The sequence below is a fragment of the Notamacropus eugenii genome, chromosome 5 (genome assembly GCF_028372415.1).
Source record: "Notamacropus eugenii isolate mMacEug1 chromosome 5, mMacEug1.pri_v2, whole genome shotgun sequence".
Classification (NCBI taxonomy): Eukaryota; Metazoa; Chordata; class Mammalia; order Diprotodontia; family Macropodidae; genus Notamacropus; species Notamacropus eugenii.
In genome coordinates, this window is record NC_092876.1 from 101,410,177 (window position 1) to 101,433,373 (window position 23,197).

The following is a 23,197-nucleotide window of genomic DNA, read 5'->3' on the forward strand; positions in this document are numbered from 1 at the left end:
GGGCTACTGTCTCCCATGTCACACAATCAGTTCCAAAGTTTTTAAGCAAGATCTTGAGAGTGTCCTTATATTGCTTCTTCTGACCACCATGTGAACACTTGTCCTTTGTGAGTTCTCCATTAAACAGTCTTTTTTTGGCAAGTGTACATTATATATTAATATTTTACCATATAATAATATATAATAAATATTAATACCTATATATAAATATATCCATGCCTTGGGGTGGTCAGTAGGGGAGAGGAAGGGGGAAAAGGAGCGAAGTAAAAAGTGTACAGCAAGAGAACAAAAGAAAATTTACAAGGAAGCAAGGAAAAGATAAACAGCTTTCAACTTGATGCACAGTATTTAATATATGAACTTTCTTGAAATAAGTCATTGCTATATATTTTGAATCCTCTCCTATGTTCTGCTATGTACATGATATGCTTTTTTCTTTTCTTATTTTTATTTAAGTTTGTAATGCTTCTTTTTTTCCTTTCTATTATGTATTTAAGTTTTAGAATTTGTCTAAAACAAAAATAAAAATATTTTAAAAGAATTAGTGGACTATCTGAATGCCAAGATTAAAAAAAGAAAAGAACCCGACATCTTACTTCAAGAATTTTTAAGAGAAAATTCTCCAGATCTCTTAGACCCAGAGGTCAAAGTGGAAATAGAAAGAATTCATCCTTAAAGAAGCCCCAAAATGAATACTCCCAGGAAAATTAGTCAAAATCGAGAGTTTTCAAGTCCAAGAAAAAATACAGTCAGAGAGAAGGAATTCAAGTACTGAGGAACCACAGTGATAATTACACGTGACTTAAAAGTCATCACTATAAAAAAATGGAGTATTTATAATTCTACATTCCAGAAGACTAAGGATATGAGTTTACATTTAAGAATAACAAACTCTGCAAAACTGAATATAATTCTACGAAGGAAAGAGTGGAGAATGGACCTTTAATGAAAAAGAGGACTCATAAATATTCCTGGTAAAAAGAACTAAAGTGTATGAAATGATGAAGTTCAAACACAGGAGTGAAGAGACATATGAAAAGGTAAACATGAATGTACAATGATAAAGAACTAAATGAGGGTAAATTGCTTACATCCAAATATGGGGAGATAATGTGTGTCCTCTCTGACTTTTATCATCATGAGGGCTCAAATGGGGAGTCCAATTGGACACAACCTGGGAGTGGTTCCATTATGTCTTGATGTTATTAAGAATAGAGAGGGGTACATTGGGCAAGGGAGGGAAGGAAGGAAGGTTTGGGGAAATAATCTTATATAATCAGAACAGACAGGTACACATATGTACAAAAACGGAAGGGGTATATCTAACACGTGAAACTCACTCTTATTTGAACTAGTCAAAAGAAGGAAAAATAAACACATCCATAGTTGGGTACAGAAATACATTTCACTCAACATGGAAATAGGTGGAAATGGAGGAAAGGAGAGAGAAGGAGTTAGAAAGAGAGTATTAAAAGAATTATTTCTTTACAAACAAACTATAAGGATGTACTAAAATATTTACAGCTTCTTTTTGAGAATGTGAATCTGAGGGAGTAACTGCAAATTGGGGAATGGATGATCCAGTTATGATATGTTAATATGATGGAATAGTACTGTACTATAAGAAATGATGGAGAGGATTTCAGAGAAATCTGAGAAGACTTGTATGATGCAGATGAAGTGAACAGAACCAGTAGGACAATTTATTCTGTGAAAACAATATGATAAAGACAAACAATTTTAAAGAATTAGAAACTCAGTGTAATGACTAACCAGGATTCCAGAAAACTAATGAGGAAACATATTTCTTACTTCCCAAAAGAGAGGTGAAAGGCACAGAATGCAAGAGACAAATATACATATATGGACATTGTGGAAATTTGTTTTGATTGTGTGTACATATTTATAATGGGTTTTGCTTTTCTTTTGTTCTCATTTGAAGTGTGGGGTTGTGGTGAGAGGGTAAAAAGGCAGATTTTTGCTGATTAAAACAAATTAAATGTACTTAAAAAATAATCCAGATTGTAGGTTAAGAACCTGAACTAGGATCATAGTCCTGTGAATGAAAAGAATAAATTAAGTTGGAGAGATATTGTGAAGGTAAAATTAGAGGTGGCAAATGTTTTGTTACTGAGGGATAAAATAAGAGGCAGCAATGGGGGTGACTCCTCAATGCCTAGAGTGATGGTAGTACCCTCAAAATAAATAGGAAACTTTGAGGAATGAATAAGTTTAGGGTGAGATAATGAGTTTCATATGGAATAAATTGTTGCTATGAGAAATCTAGGTACAGATGTCTAGTAGGTAGTTGATAATGCAAGACTGGTACTCAGAAGAGACAGTAGAGTTAGCTATCTAGGTCTGATAGTCACCACAACAGGCAATGATTGAACCCTGATGTGTTACAAATCAGAAGAGTTTTAAAATAAAAAATATGAGGTAGAGAGAAAACTATAAATGTATGTATATTTGCATATATGTATATGTGTATAGATATGTATGTATCAGGCTATAGACCATAAAAAGTAGGACCAACCAAGGAAGAAGGATAGCAACTGAGAGACAGAGGTTCACAAAAGAAAAGTGAAACTAAAAAAAGGAAAATAGTGAACTCCATGGCCTGAAATGTTTAAATTTTAAGCAAAAAGCATAGGCAACTAGAAATGCTAAGCTAGAGAAGCAAATTTGACCTCATTAGGTATTCTTAAAACTGGATGAGATGGGGTCTGTGAATGGAATATTGCTCTGCATAAATATCCTTTATTCAAAAGAAATTGCATAGGTAAAAGGGCACTGAGGTGGGGTAGCAATGAGTATTAACAAGATATAGCAGGTACAGTGCAGATTAATGGAAGGAAAAAAACAATGATTTTGTTGTTGATACAACAGACCACCCTAATAGAAAGGGGAAATAGATGAGTTCAGAAAATAGGTCACAAACCTGGCCCAAGTATGGTACCACAGTAACAGGAAACTTTAATTTTCAAGGCATTTGTAGGAACCCTCTCTTCTCCAAAAGTATAGTAGCTTCTTACCAACAGAGAGGAACTTATTATGTGGGTAGAAATTATGGAAATTTTTGGAGAAAGTGATCTGTTCCTTTTCTAGTTTGTGATAGACAAAATGGAAAACTGAGCATAATTTGACATACTCTAGAGTCAAATAGAGAAGATTTCAAAGGATGCAGTGAAAGGACAAATAGAATCCAATGTACTTAAATTCTTAAGAAAAAAATTAGCACAAAACAGATGAAAAGTTCTTATAAATAAAATTCTGAAGAAAAAAAGAGCAGTTTTTTCTTTTCTTTTTTTTATATTTTATTTATTTTTTTAATGTTCTATAATCACTACCATAAAACTTATATTTTTACCCCCCAATACCTACCCCCCACCACCCCCCTCCCTCCCCAAGACAGTGTACAATTCTATATAGGATCTACATATACTTTCTTACTGAATACATTTTCACTACAGTCATGCTATGTAGACGAACTAAAATAAATGCAAGAAATCACATAATAAATCAAAACATAATACATACACATACACACACACACATGATCTGTTACATTCTGTGATTGAATTCCATAGTTCTTTTTCTGAGTGTGGAAGGCATTTTGCCTTAGAAAACCATTGGGAATTTTTTTTTTTAAGTTCTTACGTTATTACAAAGTTCCAAGTCTACCAGAAAAAACTTTCACACAGTGTGGTCATTTCTGTGCACAAAGTTCTCCTGGTTCTGCTCCTTTAGCTCAGCATCAGATCACTTAAGTCCTTCCAGGCCTCCCTGAAGTCTTCTCGTCCATCATTTCTTATGGTGCAATAGTACTCCATTACATTCATATACCATAATTTATTCAGCCATTCCCCAATTGATGGGCATCCCCTTGATTTCCAATTTTTGGCAGCTACAAAGAGTGCTGCTATAAATATTTTTGTACATGTGGGACCCTTTCCCATTTTTATGATCTCTTGGGGATACAGTCCTAGAAGCAGTATTGCTGGGTCAAAGGGTGTGGACATTTTTGTAGCCCTTTGGGCATAGTTCCAAACTGCTCTCCAGAATGGTTGGATGAGCTCACAGCTCCACCAACAATTAATTAATGTTCCAACTCTCCCACATCTTCTCCAGCATTTATCATTTTCCTGTTCTGTCATGTTTGCCAAACTTATAGATGTGATGTGGTACCTCAGAGTTGTTTTGATTTGCATCTCTAATCAAAAGTGATTTAGAGCATTTTTTCATATGACTATAGATATCTTTAATTTCTTCCTCTGAAAATTGCCAGTTCATATCCTTTGACCATTTATCAACTGGAGAATGACTTGTGTAGTTGTACATTTGAGTCAGTTCTCTATATATTCTAGAAATGAAGCCTTTATCCCTGAGATTAGCTGTAAAAATTCTTTCCCAATTTACTACATCCCTCCAAATTTTGGTTGCATTGGGTTTGGTTGTGCAAAACCTTTTCAGTTTAATGTAATCAAAGTTATTCATCTTGCATTACATAATGCTTTCTGTCTCTTCTTTAGTCAAAAATTCTTCCCTTCTCTATAAATCTGATAAATACAGTATTCCTTGCTTCTCCAGTTTGTCCATGGTATCAATCTTTATACCTAGATTGTGTGCCCATTTGGACTTTATTCTTGTGTATGGTATCAGGCATGGGTCTATGCCTAGTTTCTGCCACACTGTTATCCAGTTTTCCCAGCAATTTTTGTTGAGCACTGAGTTCTTTTCCCAGAAGCTGGGGTCCTTGGCTTTATCAAACATGAGGTTGCTATATTCCTTGCCTACTGTGTCTTGAGTGCCAAGTCTATTCCACTTGTCTACCCTTCTGTTTCTTATCGAGTACCAAGTGGTTTTGATAATTGCTACTTTACAGTACAATTTGAGATCTCGTAGTGCTAGGCCACCTTCCCTAGCATTTCTTTTCATTAGACCATTTGATATTCTGGACTTTTTGTTCTTCCAGATGAATTTTGATATTATTTTACCCAGCTATAGAAAATAATTATCTGATAGTTTAATTGGTATGGCACTAAATAAGTAAATTAATTTAGGTAGAATTGTCATTTTTATTATATTAGCTCGGCCTACCCATGAGCAACTGATGTTTTTCCACTTACTTAAATCTGACTTTATTTGTGCAAAAAGTGTCTTTTAATTGTGTTCATATAGTCCCTAGATTTATTTTGGCAGGTAAACTCCCAAGTATTTTATAGTGTCTACCCTAGCTTTAAATGGGATTTCTCTTTCTATCTCTTCTGTTGGACTTTGTTGCTAATATATAGGAATGTGGAAGATTTGTGCGGGTTTATTTTGTAACCTGCAACTTTGCCAAAGTTGTTTATTATTTCAAGTAGTTTTTTACTTGAGTCTCTGGGATTCTCTAAGTATATCATCATATCATATGCAAAGAGTGATAACTTAGTTTCTTCTTTGCCTATTCTTATTCCTTCAATTTCTTTATCTTGTCTAATTGCTACAGCTAGCATTTCTAGTACCATATTGAATAATAGTGGTGATAAAGGACATCCTTGTTTCACCCCTGATCTTATTGGAAATGCATCTAGCTTATCCTCATTGCATATAATGCTTGCTGAAGGTTTTAGGTAGATACTGCTTATTATTTTATGGAAAGTTCCCTTTATTCCTATGTTTTCCAGTGTTTTCAATAGGAATGGGTGTTGTATTTTGTCAAAAGCTTTTTCTGAATCTATTGAGATAATCAATCATGTGGTTTTTGTTAGTTTTGTTGTTGATATGATCTATAATGCTAATAGTTTTCCTAATATAGAACCAGCCCTGCATTCCTGGTATGAATCCTACCTGATCATAATGTATTATTCTCGTGATAAGATGCTGTATTCGTTTTGCTAAATTCTCATTTAAAATTTTTGCATCTATATTCATTAGAGAATTTGGTCTATAATTTTCTTTCTCTGTTTTGTCTCTTCCTGGTTTAGGTATCAAAGCCATATTTGTATCATAGAAAGAATTTGGGAGGACTCCTTCTTCCCCAATTTTCAAAAATAGTCTATATAGCATTGGAATTAACTATTCTTTAAATGTTTGATAGAATTCACTTGTAAATCCATCTGGGCCTGGAGATTTTTTCCGAGGGAGTTCATTGATGGTTTGTTCAATTTCTTTTTCTGAGATGGGGTTGTTTAAGTATTCAACTTCCTGTTCTGTTAATCTGGGCAATTTGTATTTTTTAAAATACTCATCCATCTCATTTAGATTATTGAATTTGTGGGCATAAAGTTGGGCAAAGTAATTTCTAATTATTGTTTTAATTTCCTCCTCATTGGAGGTGAGTTCATCCCTTTCATTGTTAATATTAGTAATTTGATTTTCTTCTTTCTTTTTTTTAATCAAATTGACCAAAGGTTTATCAATTTTATTATTTTTTTCATAAAACCAACTCTTGGTTTTATTTATTAATTCAATAGTTTTCTTAATTTCAATTTTATTAATCTCTCCTTTGGTTTTCAGTATTTCTAATTTGGTATTTACTTGGGGATTTTCAATTTGTTCTTTTTCTAGCTTTTTCAACTGCATGCCCAAGTCGTTGATCTCTTTCTCTATTTTATTTATGTAGGCTTTCAAAGATATAAAACTTCCCCTAAGAACTGCTTTTGCAGTATCCCATAAGATTTGGTAGGTTGTCTCGTTATTGTCATTCTCTTGAATGAAATTGTTGATTGTTTCTATGATTTCTTCTTTAACCCAACCCTTCTTTAGGATTAGATTATTTAGTTTCCAATTGATTTTTGGTTTATCTTTCCATGGCCTTTTATTACATGTAATTTTTATTGCATTATGATCTAAGAAGGATGCATTGATTATCTCTACCTTTCTGCACTGGATTGTGATATTTTTATGTCCTAGTACATGGTCAATTTTTGTAAATGTTCCATGTACCACTGAGAAAAAGGTATATTCCTTTCTATTCCCATTCAATTTTCTCCAAAGATCTATCATATCTACCTTATCCAGAGTTTTATTTACCTCCTTAACCTCTTTCTTGTTAATTTTGAGGTTAGATTTATCGAGTTCAGAGAGGGGGAGGTTGAGGTCCCCTACTAGTATAGTTTTGCTGTCAATTTCTTCCTTCAACTCCCCCAACCTCTCCTCTAAGAATCTGGGTGCTATACCACTTGGAGCATACATGTTTAGTAATGATATTGCTTCATTGTCTATGGTGCCTTTTAGCAGGATATAGTTTCCCTCCTTATCCCTTTTGATTAGATCTATTTCTGCTTTTGCTTTGTCTGAGATTAGGATTTCTACTCCTGCCTTTCTTACATCAGCTGAAGCCCAATATATTCTGCTCCATCCTTTGACCTTTAACCTATGTGTATCCCCCCATTTCAAATGTGTTTCTTGTAAGCAGCATATTGTTGGATTATGGGTTTTAATCCATTCTACTATCTGTCTCCGTTTTATGGGAGAATTCATTCCATTCACATTCACAGTTATGATTACAATCTGTGTATTTCCCTCCATCCTCTTTCCCACCATTTGTGCTTTTAGCTCTCCCGTCTCCCTTCCCCTCCTCAATAGTGTTCAATTTTCACCACCTCCTCCTGCAGCCTTCCCCTCCTTCTTTTAGCCCCCCTCCCTTTTACTCCCCTTTACTCTTATTGCTTCTTCCCTCCCTTTTAGCTTCCCTCCCCTTTCTTCCCACTTCCCCTCCTGCAGCCTATAGAACTAGTTAGGATTATCTACTTAAGTTTATTGTTCCCTCCTTGAAATAGATGAGAGTACCTCTCAAAGAATGCTCATCTCCCTCGCCTCTTTCCCTCTACTATAATTTTGTACTTTTGTGATGTAATTTACCATTTTCTGCTTCCTCCTTTTTACACCTCATGTTACAATCCCTTCACATACTTAAATCATATTTACAACATGACATCATTTACTTTACATCCGTTCCCTCTATGTATATCCCTTTTATATTTCATAATAGATGGACAATTCTCAAGATTAACAGGTATCATCTATCCTTATAGGGAGGTAAACAGTTTGCCCAAATTGAGTAACAAGTTTGTTCCCCCCCCTTTTACCTTTTTATGATTCTCTTGAGACCTGCATTTGAAGATCGAATTGTCTATTAAGTTCTGGTAATTTTGTCAGAAAAGTCTGGAAATCTCTTACTTCACTGAATGACCTTCTCCTTGCCTGAAATGTTATGCTGAACTCTGCTGGGTAGTTGATCCTTGGTTGTAGTCCCAACTCCTTTGCCTCACGGAATACTGGATTCCAATTCCTTTGATCTTTTAATGTAGAAGCTGCAAGGTCCTGTGTGATCCTGACTGTAGCTCTTCAATATTTGAATTGTTTCTTTCTGGCTGCCTGTAGCATTTTCTCCTTCACTTGATAGTTCTGGAATTTGGCAACAATATTTCTTGGGGTTTTGAGTTTGGGATCCCTTTAGGGAGGTGAACAGTGGATTCTTTCAATGACTATTTTGCCCTCTGAATCTAGCACTTCTGAGTAGTTTCCCTTGATGAGATTTCCTGGAAGATATTGGCCAGACTCTTTTTTCATCATCAGTTTCTGGCAGGCCAATAATTCTTAAATTTTCTCTCCTAGATCCATTTTCCAGGTCAGTTGTTTTTCCAATTAGATATTTTACATTTTCTTCTGTCCTTTCATTCTTTAGATTTTGTTTGATTGATTTTTGCTATCTCATTGAGTCATTAGTTTCTACTTGCTCAATTCTAATCTTTATCAAATTGTTTTCTTCAGTTAACTTTTGCATCTCCTTTTCCATCTGTCCAGTTTTTCCTTTTAAGGAATTATTTTCTCCAGTTAATTTTTGTACTTCCGTTTCCATTTGTTCAATTTTCCTTTTCAAAGAGATGTTCTCATCAGTGAATTCTTTTTTCATAATTTTAAAATCATTGGCCAGTTTTTCTATTTCCTTCTTCAGCTGTTTCAGGAGAGCTGTTTGTGCATGTGAGTAGTTCATAGTCCCTTCTGACGTTTCAGATGGAAATACAGTCTCAGTACTGACCTCTTTGGTATTTGTGTTTTGGTCCTTGTCCCCATAGAAAGATTCTATGGTTTTCTCATGCTTATTTTGCTTTTTTTTTTACTCATGATGGTGATTGTGTGTTGTGGCTTCTGGTTCTTTCAGTTAGAAGCTGCAGAACTTGGTGTTGAGCTAAAGTGTGAAAAAGCTATGAGCAGGTTTTTGTTTTGTGTTTCCCTGATCATCCTTGGGGTTAACTTGTTAAGTGTGGGGGAGGAGTGGTCTGGTCACGAGAGATCTCCTCAGCTGAACTGAGGCAAAGACAAGCTCAGGGGATGGTGATCCTGGCTGCCCTATTGTCTTTCCATTTCCCCTGGAGTGCTGAGGCAAGCCTAGATGCTAGTGAGGGTTCCCACCCCTCCTGGGTGCTGAGGCTCTCCTGGGTCCTAGTGTGAGTTTTCTCCATCCTGGGTCCTCTGTTCTTCTGATTTGCCTCTGCCACAGTAGGAAGAATCCCCCTTAGCTATTTTCCTAGCCTCAGGTGTTATGAGACTATTTGCCCCCTCTACTGTTCCTGCTAATCCAGGATTTTTCTGGGGAAATGTTTTATGGTTCTTTCACAGTCATCAAGGGGGGAGGAGAGAATATTTACTGATCATGCCACCATCCTGGCTCCTGAAAGTTCAAGTAGGTGACTTACCAATATTTAGTCTGCGGGCTGAAAGTCTGAGGAGCTGCTGCACTGATATCTGGCACTCAGTGGCCACCACTCCTTCCTCGGGTGCCCCTCTGCTGGTTCCAACTGCTGTTCTCAGGTTTTCCGGGGCCCTTCTGCTCCACTGCACTGCACATGCTGCACTGTGCACTGTGGACTCTAGCTCCCCCCCCCCCCCCCCCCCGCACAACGGATCCTTCCTGTGGACCTTCCAGTCTGTCCTGGGCTCCGAATCCACCACAGTCTGTCTCCCACTGGATTCCACACCTCCAAAATTTGGTCAGATTCTCCTTTCAGGGGTATCGGAAGGAGTTTGTCCAAAGCTTAGGTGAGTCATTGCTCTCACTCCACCATCTTGGCTCTGCCCCCCCCCCCCCAAGAGGAGCAGTTTTGATGAGAAAAAATAAGAACTATTTGAAGTGAACAATTTGGTGAACAGTAGTCACCAATCAAGTAAAATTTTTTAAAAGTTACATAGTAAAGATGGAAGTAAGGGTAGGTAATGGGATGAATACAAAAACGTGGCATGATACTACTTACAAGTATATTGCTTAGGAAAACAAAAAGCAAATAAGAAAAACTAAGCATTGTAAAAGGGTTGTTGGGAGCATGCATTCACATGAACCTGTGCCTGTGCCTCTGTGTTGTGTGTGTCTGGGTGTGGGTGTGTGTGTATGAGAGAGAGAAAGAGAGGGAGAGAGAGAGAGAGAGAGAGAGAGAGAGAGAGAGAGAGAGAGAGAGAGAGAGATGGGTGTTGGAAAAAAGAGAGCCTCAGCAAGGGGGTTGGGATTGCTGCTCTGAGGAATGAGATTATTATAAAGGACAGGAGAGAGAAAGGAGAATTCAATTCTTAATTTATTTCTGTATTCTCTGTCAAGGAGAATGACCTTTGCACTAGAAATAATAGAATGAAAACTGAGGAAAGACCTCTCAGGCTCTGTATTCAATAATAACTGAAAATCTAGTTGTCTTGTGATTCTCTCCAGTGTGCCATCTAAACTTTTAACAATCCCAGGTGAATGCCTATTTGCCATATTCTTCACAATTTTTTTCATTATTTTTTCATTGAAATGGCCTCTTTAAAAAAAAAAAACTTAAGGTTTTCTTTTTAAATAATATTTTATTTTCCCCCAATTACATATAAAGTTAATTTTAACTTTCAATTTTTGAAAATTTTGAGTTACAAATTTCCTCCCCCCACTACCCCTCTCCCTAAGATGGTAAACAATATGATATAGGTTATATATATGCAATCATGTAAAATATGTTTCCATATTAGTCATGTTAAGAAAGAAGAAACAGACCAAATGGAGGGAAAAAAAAACATGAACAAAATAAAGTGAAAAATAGCTTGATCTGCATTCAGATTCCTTCTGTTCTTTCTCTGGAGATAGATAGCATTTTTCAACAGTCCTTCAGAATTGTCTTGAATCTTTGTAATTCTGAGAATAGCCAAGTTATTCACAGTTGATCATTGTACAATATTGTTGTTACGGTTTACAAGGTTCTCCTGATTCTGCTCACCTCATTTTGTGTCAGTTCCTGTGAAGTCTTTTCAGGTTTTTTTCTGAAACCAGCCTGCTCATCATTTCTTATAGCACAATAGTATTTCATTATTATCATATACCACAACTTGTTCAACCATTCCCTGACTGATGGATGTCCCTTCAATTTTCAGTTCTTTGCCACCACAAAAAGCTGCCATAAATATTTTTGTACCAATAGATATATTTCTCACTTTTTTTTTATCTCTTTGGGATATAGACCTAGTAGGGGTATTGCCAATATCAAAGAGTATAAACAGTTTGATAGCCCTTTGGGCATAGTTCCAAGTTGCTTTTCAGCATAGTTGGATCAGTTAACAACTCTACCAACCATGCATTAGTATCCCAATTTTTCCACATCCCAGCCAATATTTATCATATTTCTTTTCTGTCATATTTACCAGTCTGATAGATGTAAGGTAGTACCTCAGAGTTGTTTTGATTTGCATTTCTCTTATCAGCAGTGACTTGGAGAATTTTTTCATATGACTACAGATAGCTTTGATTTCTTCATCTGAAAACTGTCTGTTCATATTCTTTGACCACTTATCAATTAGGAAATGACTTATATTCTTATAAATTTGAATCAGTTCTCTATACATTTAAGAAATGAGGACTTTATCAGAAACCCTTGTAAGAATTGTTTCTCAGCTTTCTGCCTTCCTTTTAATCTTGACTGCATTAGTTTTGTTTGTGCAAAACCTTTTCAATTTAATATAATCAAATTGTCAATTTTTTGTCTCATAATGTTCTCTATATCTTCTTTAGTTCTTTAATTCTTCCCATAAATTATCCATAGATTTGACAGGTAAACTATTCTTTGCTCTTCTAATTTCCTTATGGTATCACCTTTTATGTCTAAATCATTTACCCATTTGCTCTTGTCATATGCTATAAGATCTTGATCTATGCTTAATTTGTGCCATACTGTTTCTAGTTTTCCCAGCAGTTTTTGTCAAAAAGTAAGTTCTTGTCCCAAAATTTAGGGTCTTTGAATTTATCAAATACATATGTAACTATGATCATCTACTACTGTGTCTATTTTGCTGATCCACCACTCTATTTTTTAACCAGTTGTAAAAGCAAGGACCCTGACACACAGAGGAGGGCCTGCTAGCACAGGTTCTTTGATCTGTTTTTCTAAAAGAAAAGCAACTTTTGAGACGTCAACAATCACTTTAAACAAGCATATATATCAATCACTTAGTTCAGGGGAAAAATCAGCACCCTGAACTGAAGAGAAAATACAAGCAGAGAAATAAAGATCAACCAACAGACAGGGATTCCAACTTTCTGACTGTAAGCAATGCATACATCACAAATCAACAGAGAGATAACTGTTTGACCATACATACATACATAGTTACCAGAGAGAGAAGCACCAACATCTGGGTTTTCAAAGCCCCAGGGGCTCCTTAGCAGCTGCCCAAAGTCTCCTCTGGCCAAACAAATACTTTCAATGAGTAGGCACCAACATAAAATCTCACCTCGGAGTATTTATACATTTTTCAGAGCCAGAGGGCATCACAACCCTTGAGAACTAGTGCATTAGAAATTAACAAAAGGTGTGGGCCTCCCCTAACCAAGCTTTCCTTAATGGGAAGGCCCATTAATGGACAGGGAAGATCTCTAACTCTGATTAGCATTGTACCAGTAGGGGAGAATTTTTATGATTAATTCTTTATAGTACATTTTGAGATGTGGTACAGTTATGTCACCTTCCTTTGCATGTTTTTTTTTTCCCATTAACTCCTTTGATAATCAGAATTTTGCTCTTCCACATGAAATTTGTCATTATTTTTCCAGTTCTGTTAAATAATTCTTTCGTAGTTTGGTTGGGATGGTACTGAATAAGTAAATTAACTTAGGTAGAATTGTCACTATTATATTAACTTGTCCTATCCCTGAGCAACTGATATGTTTTCAATTGTTTAGATCTGACTTTATTTGCATGAAAAGTATTTTGCAATTGTGTTCATATAGTTCCAAAGCTTGCCATGCCAGGTAGACTCCCAAGTAATTTATATTGCCTGCGGTTATTTTATTTTTTATGGGTTTTTATTTATGCCATAAATTTATAAGGGATTGGTTCTAACAGCTCAGGCTCTTTGCCATTGGTTCTCACAAAATGTGCTTCTCTGGGTGGAGCAGGCTGGCATTTCAGTTGAACCCAAATGCCTTTTTCTTTGACTTCCTTCTTCTTCTGATCATTTTCCTTTACCCACTTCAGAAAGCTATCTCTGCTCTTAGAATGCTTAATATGTTCAATACACACATTAATTCTCTTGACTAGAATCTTGTCCTTACCCTGTTTGTTTACTACAATGCCTACAGCATGGTGAGTAACACTATAGACCCATCCAGTCTTGCCATGGTAACATTTGTAAGGCATTCCTTGCTGAACTGTGCCCATATCCTTGATATCTACAGTATCACCTTTCTTGTATATTCGCCTATATGCAGCCAAAGGAACAACACCATGTTTTTGAAAGGTCCTAACAAACATGTATCATGTCCCTCTTCTTTTTGTTTTGTATTTTCATTTTGGCAACTCACTGAAATATGGCAGAGCTGGAGGAAAGGCTATTTGCATTTATTTTCAATGGAGTTTCTCTTCCTGTCTCTTGTTTCTGGGTTTTGCTGATAATATTAAAAAAAATAAGATTTTCACAGTGATGTGCCCCTATTGTGTTGGTAGGTAGCATGAAAGGCGGGAATAGAGAGGAAAGTGTCTCGGATCTGAAATCTGAATTCCTGTGTTTTCAGTTCTCCTACTTACTAACTCAGGGACTTTGTGCAAGTTATTTAACTTGTCTGAGCCATCATTTTTTTAAACTATAAAATGAGGATAATGAATAATTCTTGAATTACAAATGCCCTACCACATAAGTTAATATGAAGACCAAATGAAATGATGTATGAAGAGTTCTTTGCAATATATATATATATGCATACATATGTGCGTATGTATATGTATATATGTATACACACACATAAATGTGCATATGTGTATGTATGTATAAGGATATGTATGTATACCATATGAGCTGTTGTTTTTAGAGAGGTCATAGTACAGCAGATAGAAGATCATATGTAAGACTGATATGAACACTATCAGGAACCCCTATGACCTCTGATCCAGATATATTTGACCTAATAGCCCAGGGATTATAATGTCCTATGAAAGATGCAGCTGTTGCTAATTTTGTAACACAGAGTTACTCACTGCTCTTTTTGGTACCTGAAACATTAAGCAGCTTTTTTTGCTGTTCAGTCATGCCCACCTCTTCATGATCCCATTTCTTGGCAAAGATGCTGGAGTGGCTCGTCATTTCCTTCTCCAGCTCATTTTACAGATGAGGAATTAAAGCAAACAGGTTAAGTGATATGCTCAGAGTCACACAGATGCTAAGTGTCTGAGGCCACATTTGAACTCAGGAAGATATTTCCTGACTCAGCACGCTATTCATTACCCCACCTAGCTTTCCATTAAGTAGTTTTTAGTATCATCTAATGAATGAGACAATTGTTGTTCCCAGAGAAACAAATATATAGGGAAAATCATCCATCTACACTTAAGGAATAGATGGTAAGCTGCTTGAGGACAGGGACTGTCTTGCTTTTTTACTTGCATATCCAGTCAGACACATAACAGCCACTTAATAAATGATAAATACAAGCATGTACAGAATAATTTTCATATATATACATATATATGTTTGCATATATATGTATGTATGTATGCACATACATACATATATATATATACACATACATACATACATATCTATCTCCAGGTAGAGGGAAAGAAAAAAGGAAGAAATAGAAATTTACATGATAACTTTGTTGTACATTTAAAAGGAATAACAAGTTGTACAGAGTGAATTTGCAATTTCATGTGCAATCTTTTTTTTCTAGAAATGCTTGTTTTATTTCACAAATTAAAGAATAGAACAAAATTTTTTAAAATGCTTGTTGATTGATTTGGTGCTGTGTAAATTTCATACCTCAGTGACACTGAACACTTCATTTTTCAACCATTTCCTATGTGGTGTAGTGGACAGAGCACCAGTGCAGGAGTTAGGAGGATCTGAATTAAAATCTCATCTCAGACACTTGACACTAGCTGTGTGATCTTGAGCAAAGTCACTTAACCCCAGTTGCTTCATCCTGGGTCGTCCTGATGAATATCTGGTCACTGGATTCAGATGGCTCCGGAGGAGAAGTGAGGCTGGTGACCTGCACAGCCCTCCCTCACTCAAAACAAAGTCAAGTGCAAGTCATGTCATTATTTCTCTGATGGTATGGTCTTCTTTGGGAACAAAAGACGAACACACACACACACACCTTTCACATGGATAAAACACATAAAAAGTATCTTGTAAACCTTAAAGTGTTATATAAATATAAGAGCTTTTTGAGGAGGGCTGAAGAGTGATGTTCAAAGAGAAGTATCCTTAGTATAATGGAAAGAAAGGGTACTGGATTTAATCTTCACTCTATTTCAGAACTGCAAGGAAAGGCAGGAGGAAGAAGGAAATAAGTTATAGGGTGCCTACTATATGAGAAGCATTTTTAAAATATCATCTCTCTTGACCCTCACAACAGCCCTGGGAAGTACGTACTATTATTATCTACATTTTTCAGTTGGGGAAGCTAAACATTAAGTGACTTACCTGGGGTCATATCTCTAGGAAGCATCTGTAGCCATATTCAAAATCAGGTCTTCCTGTATCTGGGCCCCATGCTGGATCCAATGAGCCATCCAGCTGTCTCTAAGGAAAAAAAGGAAGGAAATAGATGTTTTAACCTTCAAGTGCTAGAGAAATACGTGCTGTTATTATCATTATTGTACTATTATGTAGATGTATCGGAGACTTTCCTTTCCTTTGGTTTTCCTGAAAAGTCCTGAAGTTGGTGCCACCATCTAGACAGCTTTTTTCTCCTTTCTGCTTTCATACTGTGTGTGCTCTAGTCTAGATCCCTAATAAATGCTTTTTGGGTTGAATTGAGTCTTTTTGAATTTTTGACAGTTTGGTCACTTCAAAGCCAATGACATAGAAAAGGCAGCAAAGGACCAACCATTTCTGCTACTTGTTGCTAATCTGCAAATGGTTTCTTTTCCTGAAAAAGCAAAGTAAGGAACACATCTACAGCTCTGGGCTGTCAGGTTACTTCATATTTACTTTGGCTCTAGCTACTCTTCACTGAAGGGCTTGTGATAGATTTAGTGTTGACTAATAGGGTCCTATAACAGATGGTATGCATTGTAGTTTCTCAGACAGATGATAATTGCTTACATATAGCAGTGGAAAATATGCTAGTCTAAAGACTTAGAAGGGTCAAGGGTCTTATTTGAAATGTGCATATATAATACACACAAATACACTCACACACACACATATATATGTGTGTGTGTATGTGTGAGTATGTGTGTATATATGTATAATATATATATATATATATACATATGGATATATCCATTTATGAAGGATCATGTGGCATTCATTTCCCTACAGACTCTGCAGATGTGGAATATATATAAGTCCATGGCTGACTCCCTACATCACGGAGTGGCAAATCAGCGGTTCCATAACTTATGAATATATTTGTCAAGGAAACAGTAATGTCTCAACCAGATAATAGAGTCTGAACAAGGAAAACCAGAACTGTATACGTCAGCGACCCAAATGAATGCACTAGGGAGTGGGGCCAGACAGACAAGTCCTCTGAGGTCTTTATCATAGTTTGCTTTAATAATGTAGTTTACAGAGGGAGGAAAATTCAGCATGTAATCTGCATGTTCCCATTTAAAATTCTTTCTGTTGACTTCCCTCCCTGAGTAAACTCCTATTCTTATGGAATAGTGAAAATTTATCAGTGTGGCACCAGGAAGGAAACTCAGCTGTTGCCAGTGAATTTGGTTTTTTCCTACTGTTATACTGTTTATTACTATGATGTTAAGTATTAGCAATAATTAATATAAGGGTATTGGTATTATTATTTTGTCGTTGTTCAGTCATACTCAACTCTCCATGACCCCATTTTGGGTTTTTTTTTCACAAAGATACTGGAGTGCTTTACTATTTCCTTCTCCAATTGATTAGGCAAACAATAGTTAATGCCCAGGGTCACACAGCTAGTGAGTGTCTGAGGTCAAATTTGAACTCAGGTCTTCTTGACTCTAAGCCCAGAACGCTATCCCCTGTATCACCTAGGTGTCTCTACCTCTCTCCTTTTCAATATTTGTTGTAGTCAATATTGATTGACTGCTTACAATATTCACAGATTTATAGGCAGGGCAGAATTTGATAACATATCATAAAGCTCACTAAAATTTTTTCAGGGACCTGTAGGAAAAATACCATGCCAAAGGTAGAGGTAGGGACTGAAATAGGCAAAAAAGAGGGACAGCTATGGTTTCCTACCTCTGGAACCTCCCAATTGCCCTTGTCTGGAGAGAAGATGCACCAAAATGTGCCAAGAAAGGACTGGCCCAAGGTAAAGGTCTTCATTTGTTTCTACCTCCTTGTCATTTATGAAGAGGAAAATATACCCCACCATTGTCATAGTAGAGATGACCAAGAGGTACCTTTTAAAATTTTTTCCTTTATTTTCTCTCTCTTTTTGAGACAGTGTCTCCCTATCTCACCTACACTGGAAGTGCAAAGCCCATTGATGGGTCTGATCCTGCTCTTGACTGGCAGTTGATCTGTTCTATTGAGGATTGGAGCTAATGCACCTCTTCTTAGGCATCCTGGTGACCCCTTATTCCCTGGGGCTTATCATGTTGCTGCAAGCTAATCGGCTTAGTTTACAACAGCTCAGAACCCCTGATCTCAAGCAATCCACCAACTTCAGCCTCTGTCATAGTAGTATTACAGGTCTACACAACAAAACATGGTTAAGGTACCTTTTTAAAAACCATTTGGAAACACAGTCAAATGTTTAGTAATTGCAATGAACCCTTCTGTGAAAAGAGGTGCCCTTAAACAGCAGTGAATATCTGGTCACTGGACTCAGATGGCTCTGGAGGAGAAGTGAGGCTGGTGACCTTGCATAGCCCTCCCTCACTCAAAGCAAAGTCAAGTGCAAGTCATGTCATTATTACTCTGATGGCATGGTCTTCTTCAGCAATGAAGGACGAACACAATCCTGTGAGCAGATGCAGCTGGCTTAATGGGGACCCAGCTAGCTGGGTAACTCAACTCCTCCTCTCCTGTCTGCCTCCCCTTCCCCTTCCTTCTCCAAAGGAAGGTAAATTTGAATAGCCAAAAGATGCCCAGTTGACCAGGTTTTACTGGCTAGTTCCTCTCTTCTCCTCTGCTCTCCCAAAACCTTAAACCCACTGCACTCAGACACTGGGACGCCAAGAGGCCCCTGTCTAAGGGTTCTTCTGGACCTTCCTAGCTTTACAGTGATTATCAATAGTAACTGTTCTTGTTTCCCTCCCAGCCTGATGTCTTTCTTTTTTCTTGGCCTCATTAAAGGGGCCATGCCCTGGTTACTTCTTAAACAGGCCTATTCAATGAATGGGCCTTGCCTCATCCTAAGTGAGTACCCGCAAAGACCTTGCCCTAAAGGGACCAAGTTATCCCATTGCATCCTGGGCCATGTCCAGTCATCCTGATGAATATCTGGTCACTGGATTCAGATGGTTCTGGAGGAGAAGTGAGGTTGGTGACCTGCACAGCCCTCCCTCACTCAAAACAAAGTCAAGTGCAAGTCATGTCACCAATTCTCTGATGGCATGGTCTTCTTTGGCAATGAAGGATGAACACAAAACAGTTAGTTAAAATGAGAGGCAGAATATACAAGAGAAGGAAATCCTCATTGTCTTCTAAATTGGTTATGTACTCTCCAGAGTCATCTGTGATTCTAAAATTTTCAGTGGAAGGCAGGCAAAAGAACAGTTTTTCTGAGCCCTGAGGGATGTCATGGAAGGAACTCATTAGAATGTTCCCTGGTGGCTATTTGGAGAATCCACCCACCTTTCATATGCTGCCTTGGCTCATCCTTTAAAAGTAGAATTTTTATCAAGTGAAGAAAATGGCATGCCTTCACATCAAAGTAGAAGTGCTGGAAAGATATGAGGGGAAATAAGAAGTTAGTAGTTGTGGTATGCTTTTCATATGAGTAACCGAAAGTTCATTTCTCAAATGATCTCACTAATCCTTACGTTAGTCCTTGCATAAGTGGTAATTATCATTGCTTAATCTCTGAATACACATAGCAGGCTTGATGAGACTTAGAACATCATCAGCAAATGTGGTCCATCAAATGTGGTCCATGCTTAGTCTTATAAAATCATCATTTGAGATATGGTGGAAGAACCAAAGGATGGTGAATACAAGTGTCTCAGATTGGATAACAGCTGTAGGTAGCTTGAAAACAGACACTTGGTCCTGAATTTCCCTATCTTTTAGACTATTGTGACTTAGGGAAGGGTGAATTTCCCAAAAGTATATTTGCTCTGTGGCCATCTTTGAAACTTACCAGGGATTGAACCCCGAGACAACTTTTTTACCTAAAGTAATGAGGTACTGAGATCAGTAGAGTGAGATTATTGCAAGTTTCTTATGGGGCATATATAAAGCTTACTGGAATCCTTGGTTACCTAAATACCAATCAGTATCAACTATATACTCCTTCATTCCCTCACATCTCTTTTTATAGTAGATTCAGAAGACAGAGGTGGTGGTGAGGGGAGGAGTTTGACAGGGGTTAATTACTACTATTACTAGTCGTTCTTCTTTATGCAGTTTAGGTTTACAAGCTCATTTATATGCTTTAAAGTTTGCAAAGGATGATTCTACATTGATTATCTCATTTGGTACAAAAAGGAGTCCCCCAAAGCATCCGTTCAAGGATTAAAGGAGGAACAGAGGTGTTGTCCATGACTAACTCTCAAGAGAAGAATTAGAGTTAGCGAGGAAATCAAGAAAGGACCTAAGAAATGTAAGACCTAATCTCATTTATATTCCAGAAACCCCCAGGGATGACTTCCACAGTTAGATGGTCCAGTGGGTAGAATATCAGGTCTAGAGTCAGGAAAAACTGAGTTCATGTCTGGCCTCTGACACTTGCTGGTTGTGTGACCCCGGGCAAATCATTTAACTGCTGTTTGCTTCAGTTTACTTATTGGTAAAATGAGGATGATAATAGCACCTTCTTCCCAGGGCTGATATGAGGATCGAATGAGATAATAGTTGTAAAATGTTTGGCACATAGTAGGTGCTAGATAAATATTAGCTGTTGTTATCATTATTAATGGCTAGCATGCTAGATCTGGAGTCAAGACCTGAACTGAAATCTGTGTGATCCTCAACAGGTCTCCTAACCTCTGCTTACCTCAGTTTCCTCATCTGTAAAAGGGGCGTAATAATAGCACTTGACTCTCAGGATTGTTGCAAGGAGAAAATGAGATAATATCTGCAAAATGCTTTGCAAATCTTAACTATATAAATTCTATTGTTATCATTATCATCCTATGAGTCAACAGCTTGATATGACAGTCAAAAACACTAATCTAATCTTGGGTTGCATTAAGAAAGGGATCATGTCCAAGAATAAGGAGGTGATGGTTCTTTTGTACCATGCCCTGCTCAGTTCTGGGCACTATATTTTAGTAATAAAATGATAAGACTGGGAATATCCAAGGAAGGATAACCAAGATGATAAAGGGCTTCATTGGTTGGACAAGAAAAGACTTAGGGGAGATATGACGATTATGTTCAAGTGAGTGGAAGGTCATCATGTTAAAGGGGTAGGCATCTTTGCTATTGACCACAGAGGGTAGAGTTAGGTCCAATGCATGGATACTCCAAAGGGATAAGTTCAGCATCAGTTCTGACAAGAAGAATTGTTCAGGAGTAGAATGGACTGACTCGGGAAGCATCAGCTTTTCCCTCCCTGCAGATGTTCAAGTGAAGGTTCATTCAGGCAAACGTTGTCCTAAGTGGTTACTGAATCTCCTCCTAATCTGGAGCCTGTGAATTTGTTTGTTTGTTTTTTTAATAATTTTAACTTTCCTATGTTTGGGATCTTTTGTCCCCTGGTTGTTTCTTGTGGTCACTAACAATACAAATACATGGAAAAAACTCCAAAGGATTATATGCCTGCTTCAAAGACAAGAGGGGAAGGGAGAAGGTGAGATACAGTGTCCAGTTTCACAATAGGTATAGAAAGAGGAGAAGGTGGACCTGCAGTTGGTGGTGGTGTGAAAAGTGGGAAGTCAAGAAAAACCAGATCTAAAAACAAAATCTAGTCTCATGGGCTTTCTGTGGCAGATTTTCTTGTTGTTGTTGGGTCATATCTGACTCTTCATGACCCCATTTGGTGTTCTCTTAGCAGAGTTATTTTGCCATTTCCTTTTCTCACTCATTTTATGGATGGGGAAACTAAGGCAAGCTAGATGAGGAGACTTTCCTGTAGTCACACAGATAATAAGCATCTGGATTTGTCTTCATGAAGATGAGTCTTTCTGATTTCAAACCCAGTGCTCTATCCACTGAGCTCAGTGGCAGAAGGGTATGCTAAATACAGCTGTTTGACCAAGGTAACTAAGTGGCACTATAGTCCACACAGTGTTGGTTCTGGAGTTAGGAAGACTTGAGTTCATCTGGCTTTGAACACTTACTAGCTGTATGACCCTGGGCAAGTCACTTCACCCGTGTTTACCTCAGTTTCCTCATGTGTAAAATGGGGATGATGATAATAACCCCTACTTCCCAGGGTGGTTATAAAGCATTTAGCACATGCCTGGCACTTAATAAATGTTTCTCCCCTTCCTTGCAGAAAACAATGGCAGGCAAGTAAAGTTATTAAGCACTTACCATTAAGCTTATATTTATAAATGACTTACAAAGAGGTGCAAGATTTCTATGTATGATCATCCTTATCAGAATGTGAGCTCCTTGAGGGGAGAGAATAAGCATTAATTAAGCACCTACTATGCAGACAAGCATAGTGCTAAGTACCTTACAAATAGTATCTCCTTTGATCCCCACAACAACCCAGGGAGACAAGTGACATTATTATCCTTACTTTACAGTTGAAGAAACTGAGGCAAACAGAGATTAAATGACTTGCCCAGAATCACATAGCTGGTAAGTGTCTGAGGTTCAATTTGAACTCAAGTCTTCCTGACTCCAGGCTCAAAGCTCTAGCCACTTAGAACACTGTTATCCATAAATAGATATGAGTAATGATATATCTATAGCAACACTGATTTATGTGATAGACAGATATGCATAAGTATGGTTGACCCTGCTCACTCAAGCCCTACTGACACCACCTCCCTCAGTCTCCTCTCCCTTATGATCAGAGGGCTGGAGGGTGGGCTACCAAATTTCTCCTAATTCCTTCCTGTATAGAGGGCAGAAACTGGGCCCTGGGGCTCACTCCGCTTCATTATCTATTGCTCTGGCTGACTTCAACTCCATGAAACAAGGGCGTTCTGGTCTGTATGTGTCCACACACACACACACACACACACACACACACACACACACACACACACACACACACTTGCTTTCCTGCCTCCTTTTGTGTGTTGTCTTCCCCCAATAGATTGTAAACTCCTTGAGGGCAGAGACTGTCTATTAATGATTGTATCTCTAGCACAGAGCCTAGTGCCTGGCACGTAGCAGTCACATAATAAATGTTTATTGACTGGATTATCAGTTTATTTCATTTAACTTTTTTTTAATAAGAGGATTCAATAGGGAGGTGTACCATGAAATGACTGATGCAAAAAAAAAATCATTAATAAAATATTAAACATATTTTAAAAAAAAAAAAAGAAAGTAAAGCACAAGATGCTTCTTCAGGTGTACATCTGTTTTTCACATGGAGAAAACTACACTATTACAATCTTATTTAGACAGCTTGATGAAGCCATGATATCAGCCATGTGGGTACTGCTTCCACATGCTATGCATCTGCCATATG

The 23,197-nt window shown here is 37.4% G+C and overlaps 1 long non-coding RNA gene and 1 pseudogene across 2 annotated transcripts in view; both read right to left on the reverse strand.

Annotated features, from left to right (window-relative positions):
- The window catches only part of LOC140504948 (uncharacterized), a 136,648-nt gene that overhangs the window by 111,436 nt on the left and 2,015 nt on the right, over window positions 1-23,197 (reverse strand). For both annotated transcript variants that reach the window (XR_011967288.1, XR_011967287.1), the window contains exons 2-3: window positions 19,237-19,324; window positions 15,922-16,020 (exon numbers count right to left, since the gene is read on the reverse strand). This is a non-coding gene — a long non-coding RNA (uncharacterized lncRNA). The remainder of the gene's footprint in view (window positions 1-15,921; window positions 16,021-19,236; window positions 19,325-23,197) is intronic.
- On the reverse strand, window positions 10,835-14,523 carry LOC140503179 (large ribosomal subunit protein eL21-like; annotated as a pseudogene).